The sequence below is a fragment of the Symphodus melops genome, assembly GCF_947650265.1.
Source record: "Symphodus melops genome assembly, chromosome: 14".
Lineage (NCBI taxonomy): Eukaryota > Metazoa > Chordata > Actinopteri > Labriformes > Labridae > Symphodus > Symphodus melops.
In genome coordinates, this window is record NC_136704.1 from 15,637,803 (window position 1) to 15,647,705 (window position 9,903).

Sequence of the window (9,903 nt, forward strand, 5' to 3'; positions counted from 1 at the left end):
CATTCTACCCCAGTTCATCTTCTGACATTACAAAGACGGCCACAGCCTGACAATGGAGATAATATTTTCCCCTTCACAATGGTCTCCCAGTCTCCGCTCTGGGCGAAGGCTCAGTCGTTATAAGCAGTCCGGGTTTTCCCATCCCTGTCAGACGACGGCCCTGCCCAGCAGAGAAATGAGTCCCCAGGTTGCTTAAAGGCCCAACCTGTCAGCGGTCCAGAGGGATTAGCCATTCACAGCCTCTATATTGTTCTCCAGGCCACAATGGGGCTGCATGGGGCCCGGCCCTTTGTCATCAAGTCTGTTGTGAACTTCTGCTGGGGCAACAAAAGTGTAACACACCTGAAACTATGGATTAGATCTTTTTTTTTTTGGCCTCCTTTTTCTTCTTTCTTGTCTTATTCTCTTTCTTCCCTGACACATGGCCCATGGCAGTGTTCGCCACATCAAAAGTCAGCTTTGAGACTTGAGTAAAGAAAACAGGTCAACACCCAAAGCCATGCTGGACAAGATATGCATGCTATTAATTGTTCAGGTTTTAATTGCTTTAGTCTTTTTATTTTATTTAACATGTACGAGTAATAAAAAACAACCTTCATTTAGACGCATGTTTCTTCAAGATGCTGAAAGAGTTTCATTTTACGAGACCATTACTTCAGTCAATCTAATCACAAGTCTTCAATGTTTTTTTTTGTGGTTTTTTTTGCGAGTTGAATTAATGTCAGGAAGGACATATTGTCCCTCCATCCATTTTATTTTGACATCGCTGTTTCACCTTTGACCTTGTGGAGAAAATAGTCCGTCAAAGTTGCTCTGATGGCCACATCCGAGCAACCAAACCCCAAATCCAACCTTATTTCAAAGAGGCTTGAACTCTCCATGACCACACGAGAAATCAAAGTGATTTCATGGTCATCGTGTTGAACGTGATGTCTTAAAAAGTCAAGCTACAAGAAAGACATTTATTGAGACGTGTTTTTTTCCCCCTTGTTTATTGCCTCAGAGCAACGTTTTCCTGTCAGCACAGGTGCATGATAAATGTTGGCGTTTTAAACTGAGAGAAAAGATATATCAATTTAATTTTCAATTTTATCTTCTTGTGTTTGAACTGTGGTCTTAGTTTAGAGAAATAGTTGACAACATCTTATTTTACGGGAGAATAACTTTACACACTTTTTTTTCCTTTTAAGAGGGTTAAAAATCTCCTACACAACCTTTACATAGATCACATCGAAAATCAGCTTCAGAAGTTTTTACCCAAATAGTTTCCTCTTTTAAATGTCTTTTAGTTTCTAAAAAAACGTTAGACATGTGCTTACAAGATCAAGTTCATTTTGGGGGAGTTTGATCCAGTTTTGACTTTAGACTTTTGTAAAACACAAGTGTTTAATATGTATACGTTTTTATGTTTATGATAAAATGGTCATATCCAAAATTGCTTTCACTAATCAAAATTTAATTTGATAGAAAAACACAAAATAGTCCATTCATAAGATTCACAGTCATCCCTGAATATTTAATACACACTCAATTTACTTTGCAAATATGACATAATGGCGTTTCAACAATAATGTGTATTATTTCTATGTGATGTAAAAATACTTCAATTAAGAATAATCCAACAATGAAATTGTGCTGTCCTTAACTGTAAACGGGTTAACCACACGTTTAAATCATTCTTCAGATGTAAAAATGTCCCTCACACCAAATTATTCCTTTAGGCTGATTGTTAGAGACCTTAGACCAGACACCACATCTTTAGGATTAGTTTTATGGTGCATCCAGTTCCAAATTGCTGAAGAGGGGATTGTCATTATGGCCCATGATGGTCTCTCTGGGCTAAGCTCGGGGTCACCATCATACACCGAGACACAGCTGACAGCAACACTTGGCCAGTTAACGCTGTTTGATGGATCGCCTGTGCGTGTAAGCGTGCAAGTGTTCATGTGGGTTGTGTGTGTGTGTGTGTGTGTGTTTGTGTGTGTGTGTGTGTCCCTCTGGAGAGCCTCTACGGCCGGATGGTGTATCAGATGGCACGCTAATTACTCAGCCTTCAAAAGGAGGCTGTCCTGGGCAGAAGTGAGTGGAGGGCTGATGGCTGTGTGGTGGTCAGAGAGGTGGCCCGTGGGGAAAAGGTGTTGGGATGAGGGGGCACATGGGGAGATCTAATACACACATACCCAGTGATGCAGATATGCAACCAGTCACACAGGTGACAAATCCGATCAGACTTGCTCTCTGTCTCTTTTCCCATATGTTGTTCGTTTTCTAAATGTTAAAATTTAGCAGCCTTAAGACATATCATAGATATATGATAGTCAGTACATTTAAAACATGTTTGCTCACACCTAATGAAACCTAAATGTAAAGGATTGATGCATGAGATGTATAATTTGTTATGGTTTAAACTCAAATACTAAGGTTTTGATCCTTCTAGAGCAGCAAGGAAAACGCTATAAAAATGATCTGAAACTTATGAGTTCAGTATTGCAACAGTAACTAAACTTAGACAGTTAACTATCAACATCAGCGATATTTCAGGTGTGTGTTTCAAAAATATGATATATTGGTCTCAGGAAAAATATATGGCCCCTTAAATGCTAAAGGCCTTTATTTTTTTATGAGTTTGTTTGCCAGTATCAAATGAAACAGTTGTTTTATTAATATTTAAATCCAATTTTAATCCAAACACCAGCAAACTAAGAGGTGGTCCTTCTAAACCAGCAAAGAACACCGTTTTAAAAAACAATAACTTTTAAAGTCCTCACTTTAAATCCATTCTCTTTAACGTTTATATATCTAATAACTCTTCCTGCACTCAGGGGCATTTATACATTTTCTGACCATTTAAAATGCTTTGTCTAAGCCAGTGATCCAATCATATCCATTCCTGCATTATGTCCCGCCTTTTATCTTGTGACGGTTCTCTTTCATTTGGAAATACGTCATGACCCGATAGTGAGATATTCTCGAAGTTTGGTGTCATAGTGACTTTTAGTTTTGCTATCAGTAGCCTTGATTTTTTTTTTAAATTGAACTTCCTTAAAAAAAAACTCACTACATTGTTAACTGAGAGCATGGATCAAAACTGCTGGGGGCCCAAGATCAAAACAATAAGCCCTGAAAGCTACAACTATGCCATAGGCTAGAAGCTGCGGGATATTGAGGGTTCTTCAAAGGTTGGCTATCTGCACTTTTTAAATTTCACATACTTAGTATATTGTACTTGTATTTTTGTACAAATATAAATTATACAATCTCTACACAGTACCTTTAAACGTTCAGTTGTTGGTGGCTATACTGGGTGTCTGTGTGTGTGGGTGTCTTTCTGACACTGCAATCTGCAGTAGCTGTTCTTCAGTAGGCAACAAATAAGACAGTCGGGATGGACGTCGGCCTTTGACCCTACCTGACCTAGACCATCCCCCCGCCTTTCTGTCTGATCACACTCAAACACAGAGCTCAGAGTTCCCAATGCCCTCTTAGACCCCCTTCTTCTGTCCGTCAGATCAAAGCCTGCCAGAGGCTGAGAGGGACCTGACCCGTGGGAGAGGTGGAGGACCATGCTGTTTGGCTAGTCGGCGGTGTGGAAAGAGACAAACAGGCAGCTCCAAGGACAGCCAAAGAACCCCCTCCTCCACCACCCTCCATCCTTAGGCTGATAGAGCTTTAAATCCATGGAGGTTTCTCAAGGCTGGGAATGACAGGGGAGGTTGTTTGTTCTGTCACTGTAGGGAGAGACACATTTGAAAGCCACACACACACTCTGTTTCTCTTACTGTCTCTTCCTTCTCATAAGACATACTCGCTGCCCTCCTTCATCAGTACATAGCACACATGCGCTCAATCTCTTTCAACACTTTCTCTCAATAATCATCAATCAAATTTCTCACACTCTTTTGGTCTGTGACAATGATTTATATGAGCCATATTGATGAGTTGAGAAACAACTTAAGGATAACCATTTATAATGAGTAATAGAGAGTAAAAACTTTGTTTTCTTGTTTTCAGATAAACAAATCAATCATAAATAAACTCATGTATAATATCTACTCATCATCACATAAAAACATTATTCATCTGATACCAGAGAATTGATTCAAGCTGACATTTTGCTATACATTATGTAATCAAAATAAAATAAAAAACTACTCTGATAAGTAAATATATGGAACAATCATTTTGTGTTATAACCCCCCCTTCCCCCAAAAACAACCATATATACATGATATAAAAAACATTTTTTTACTCTTTATTGTTATTTGTATAAAAGCACATACATCACATTACATCATTATTTTCAAGACAACCTATGTTTCATTGAACAAAAATGACCCTGAAATTGAGTATATTTAAACAGTATAAAGGGAATTGTGACTCCTTAATATGATTTCTGTTTTATCTCTAGGCCAACTTTTAAAAAGTACAACATTTTATTTATTATTAATTATTTAAAAACATTACTCTGCCCTCTGCTGCGTATCACCTATGGTGTACCGCAAGGATCAATTTAAGGCCCATTTTAGCTTTCTATTTCATATGTTTCTATCTGGTAAACTTGGGTTTTTTGTCATGTTTAAGTGTAAAATATTAAAAATGTTCACAATTAACAAATATATTAAAATGGTTTTAATTCTGAATATTTATCTTATCCACTGTGAATGTTCTTTCAGCCAGCTGCCTGTGGGGTTGATTAATCTGTTTGATAATAAAGACAAGCACAAAACCCTTGTGGGTGTGTAATTACCATAATCCCTTAATAATTATGTTGTATTCATAAGGAGCGGATGCTTCATGATCCGTTTACTCACTTTATCAACACTTGATTAGCTCTAATCACTCCTCTGAAAACAAAGTTGTTTTTTATAGTAATAATAATAATAATGTGTCACTCTGGTGAATAATGAATGTGCCCTTTTATCTATACGTCAATTTTTAAATAGCGGTGGCTCATTTGCATCAATATTGAAAATCAGAAACTATATAATGTCTAATGTCAACAATCACAGGCTTGTATTTCACAACCTCTCTTAGCTGAGACCCATAAAATACACTTTTGCAGCATGAAATTTCCTTTGAAATCCCACAGACACCCGATGCTTGTTTGAGCTACTTCATGCGTCTCATACTTGCCTCCTCCGCGTTTTTATTGAGTACCGTACAATTTCAGACCCCGAGCTTCCCTGTCTGCTCCCTGCTGCCTCTGGTGTGCAACAAAAAGACAAACTGTAGTACCACTCATTGACTTCCCCACACTTCTATGTCTCTCCACTTTCGTTTACAAGGTGACAAAGCTGCTGCAGTGTCTCAGTGCAGCTGGCATCCCCAGTAAATGGGGCCTCCCATGTGATCTGCATGGCGCTCATGTTATCTCCAGTGAGGGCGTTTAAAGCTCTATGTCTTTTCCACATGGCTCGGACTACTTTAATTACCCTGCCCTGCCTCAGCTGTGACTGTGGACGCCCCCATATCCCTGGTTCAGAATGTGGGAACCAGAATGGAGGAGGACACGGACCAGATGTACTAATACTAATATAAACGAATATACTTTAATACTTTATGATGAAAGGACATCAAAGTTTGAAACATGTTATACAGTAGGCCTTTGTTGAATGATCTGATTTACACATATCTCCCTTCAGATGCACAATGTTATGGTACTTTTATCTTTTAATAAGATCTTTAAAACATTCAGTAAAATGAATGCTTAATCCATTTGCTGTAAATGCTGACTTTATTCTTTTATCACCCAGTAAATGAGAGGATTTAGGCAAGAGCATGCCAACCAAACATCATTCAAAATATGTCCAACACAATGCGTGCAAATGTGACATGATTAGACTGAAGAATCACTTCATTGATGTCTGCTACTATTATCTGTACGACCATTTTTGGGGGGAGTATAGTGCAGAATTCTCAAACTGTGCTAGAGAGCGTCATCATGTCTTTACAGAAGCTGAATTACAATATAACTATAGAAATAACTTACCAAGCAGTGTGAAAACAACAAGAAAAAAACCTTACTGGGTTTTTAGAGAGATTATGGACAAATATTCAAGTCAAGCTCAATATTTATACTGAATTTTATGTTAAAGCGAACAAATCAGAATTTGAGAACGAAGCTATTTTTCATCTGTATTGTCCCTGTTATGATGACTTATGAACACGTGAAATAAAGAAATCAGGAAATATTTTGGAGCACTGGTGATGTCAGGATGGTATCGTTGTTTACTTTCAATGTTTGTACAGTAAGCTGGCAACTTCTTTCAAAAACCTGGATGATACGCTCGGATGGTTTATTTCATTATTCTTAATTTGTGTAACATTAACTTGTACATGTGAGGACTCTTAAGTCTCTTAAGGTACCACTGGGCAGTTTGGTATATATCTTTTGATTTGCTAAAAATACATAATCTAATACTTTATTTATTAAAACGCAAGACACCTGTATGAACCTGAAACACACACAAAAAAACCTGTACAGCATGTACACATTAATTGCAAAACAATAGAAGACCTTTCAGGAAGAAAAATGTGTTGTTTACCCTTACAAGAAGCACCCAGTGATGTGTTCATATGATACTGCAGGCTTGGCTTGGCCTGTGTCAGGTCTTCTCTGGCTCTGAGCAGTATGAGAAGGTGAGACACTCTAATAGGATCAGCCTGTATGACCTTTCCACTCCTTGGCTCTCTCTCTCTCCCCCTCCATCACTCCATCCTGGCAACATTGGCGCTGGGTGGCACCCAAGAGCCACTCGGCCTGCAGGTATTAGGTTACAGCAGCCAAGGCTCACATGTTTTAACAATTTCCTCAGTCCTCTGTGAAATTATGCAAATATTTTAGTCCAGTTTCCTTGAGTCTGGAACACCAATTAAGAGTGTCTGTTTGGTTTTCATGACAGCTGGTTGAGGAGGCTTACAGACTGTCAGGCCTCATGCTGGAGTAGAAAGGCTAACACCACATCACTGGACCCAGAAGTGCACATAAACAGTAGTCTGCAGCTCAAAATGGAAGAAGTACTGATGAGCGAAGGCTACAATAGGATTGCTTATGTGCCTAAAGGTTGAAATTGAACCATACAGCTATTTTTGTAGATATGCACAGGTAACAATGCACAATTTCAGTTATGATTTCTTACTTCTGTGAAATCTATAAAAAAGGAATTATTATTATTATTATTATTATTATTATTATTATTATTATTATTAACATGACACGAAAGTAAAAGAAAAAAAATGTTTGTGAAGGATGTAGCTAATGCTTATATTTCATTTAGCAATAGAAACAAAGTTACATGTTGTTGTATTGAAACCAAATTGGTAATTTCAATCGATAGCTACAATCACAAAAATGCTATCCTGACAGCGTCCCACAGCCTCCTCCTTCTGTTAAGCCTGATGAAGCAAGAAGATTGCTGTGGCCCTCATCACGATTTTTCGACCAGATTCTGCACAGTAAAGATTGGCTGGAAGAGCCATTGCGTTGACATCACGCCACCTACGGTAACAAAAACTTACACTCAACCTATACTGAGAAGGTTGACAAAGATCTCGCTATTGACTGCAGTCCACAGCAGAACAGACAACATTTCCCAGTATGGCAACCACCTTTGATGGGCTTTGGAGGTCCCCTTCAGAAACCAGTAGTGATATCACTTAGACTACAGGAGAAGTTTATACCAGGTTATCATGTCTGCTATTGGCCACGTTAAAGTACAGACCATGTCAGGAGAACAAAAATGACTAGACTTCCTCTGTTTCAAATCAGTCCCACACCACTGCTACAGTATGTCCAACCTGTTTTCACCTGTCTCTTTCTTTCTGCTTTTACAGCTTAATCTAAGGTCTAAAGAGCTACCAAGTCCACTTCACCTAAATGGAAGTCCATCTTTGCTTTGAAGATCCACTGGCTCCAGAAATTCTCCATCATTTTTAAAGAATTTGATCCAGGGGATTGTGCTGTCTGGATAAATGTTCACCTCACTCTAAAGGGGGAATGGATCGAGGCCCCACAACTAAAGTATCACCTGCAGTTCAAAGGTGGGCATTAATGTGAGTCCTGAAGAGAGATTCATCTTGGTCAGGAAAAATACTCTTAAAAGGAAGGCATGTAATCGCAATGTGAACTGTGACGGACCATATCATTATTAAATGTATTGTTCGAGGAAATAGGAGACAGAGGTCAGATTTTATGGTAGCCGCTTTATTGTGACATTTGAGACAAGTCCTCAACTGAAAGTGGTGATAGATTTAGGTAAACATTTATCCATCACTATGAGTAATAGTATGGAGAAAAATGTCCTTTAGGATTATTTTTTCAAATATTTAGGCGAACAAATCTTATAAATATAACCATTTGATAAAAATTGTATTTCTTTTAAGTCAACAGAGTTATATTGCTTCTTATAATCCCATTGTGTGACCTATCTTCAAAAAATGTGTGGTCCCAAACTTTGTTTTTTGAGCATTATTTATGGAAAAGAGCTTATTTGCTTTGTTAAGAGCTGAATGAGTGTAGTTGCATGGTGTCTATGTTTAATTTAAGTCTACAATATGGCCAACTGCTGGTTAACTTGGTTTAGCGCAAAACAAAAACAAGGACAGGACAATAAGAAATAGCAAAAAAAATAAAACAAATAAAAGTCCATTGGAAAAACAAGGTGTAAAATAACAGCTGCGACTACAAGAAGTCAATATCCCAAGCCCCCCAAAAATGTTGCGTTGATAGTTGCTGTAACTGTTTTCTAATACATATTCAAAACAACAAAACAGGTTATAACATGTTTATTAGCCAGCTCGAGCGGGTACCGCTACTGTAGGCAGATTTTTTTGTAACCTTAAGAGCTTTTTTCCCCTGTTTTTAGTTAAGCTGGTATGCTTTGAATTGGTATAGAGTGGTTGGTAGGGCTGGGAATTTTCAGGTGTCTTAAGATTCAATTAGATTTAGATTCTTGGGCTCACGATTCGATTTAGATTTTTTTTTGTATTCAAAATGATTCTTCATTCATTGGTCCATGGATTCTTGATATTTACATATTACATTTTTTCTTCTCCACCTCGAGTGATTGATGCCACAAATTTGAGCTTTGCTCGTTGAGCACTAGAGTTATAAGCTAGTAAGCATTAAAAGCCTCTCAAAATAAGTTGCATGACAGTTATTCACTTATGGCCTGCAAAGTCTACTGCACAGCTTCTACCTTGCTATGCTTTGTTTTCTTATCCTATTCCCTTCACTGTGTCTACCCCCTTACTCCCTCCGTCAAACCCCCCATTTCCAAACTTTTCTCTTACTGGGCTGTCTCCCAGAGATCTTAGTGTGGTTGTGCTTTTCTGCTCCAGGTGGTCTGCAGCCAGCCACCTGTGTTGTCTTTGTGGCGCTGTCATCTGTCTCCGGACAGGCTTTGTGGGGTTGCCAGTGTGAGGACAGGCCTGGTGAGCGCCGATGATGGAGATAGTGCTTTCTGCTGCTGCTTCTCCCAGATTCTCACAGGACGTCAGTGTTGCCAGACACAAGGAGCAAAGTTAACTTCCGTAGCCTGACCCAAAGAGGAATCCTCTGAGACTGTGGTATTCATGTTTTTTTTTTTAAATTTGGTGTGTATATTGAATGGGTAAATGGCCTCGCCATGTTAACCCTATTAAGAAACAACACGTTTGAACCATCTTGCTAGCTTTAACATCAGAACAAGCATCATCATGTCTGTCAAACTGTCAGGCATTACACTCAACCTCCATACTTGTATTCCTTTTCTCCACCACACAAAACTACATCTATTACATCTTGAACCTGACTGACTGAGGCTGTCTGGGTTCATGCTTGACAAAAAAAAGAGTTTTAGAATCCATTGAACAAAGTTAGAATTTTTTTGATAAACACATTTTCAAGCCGGGGACATTCTCAAA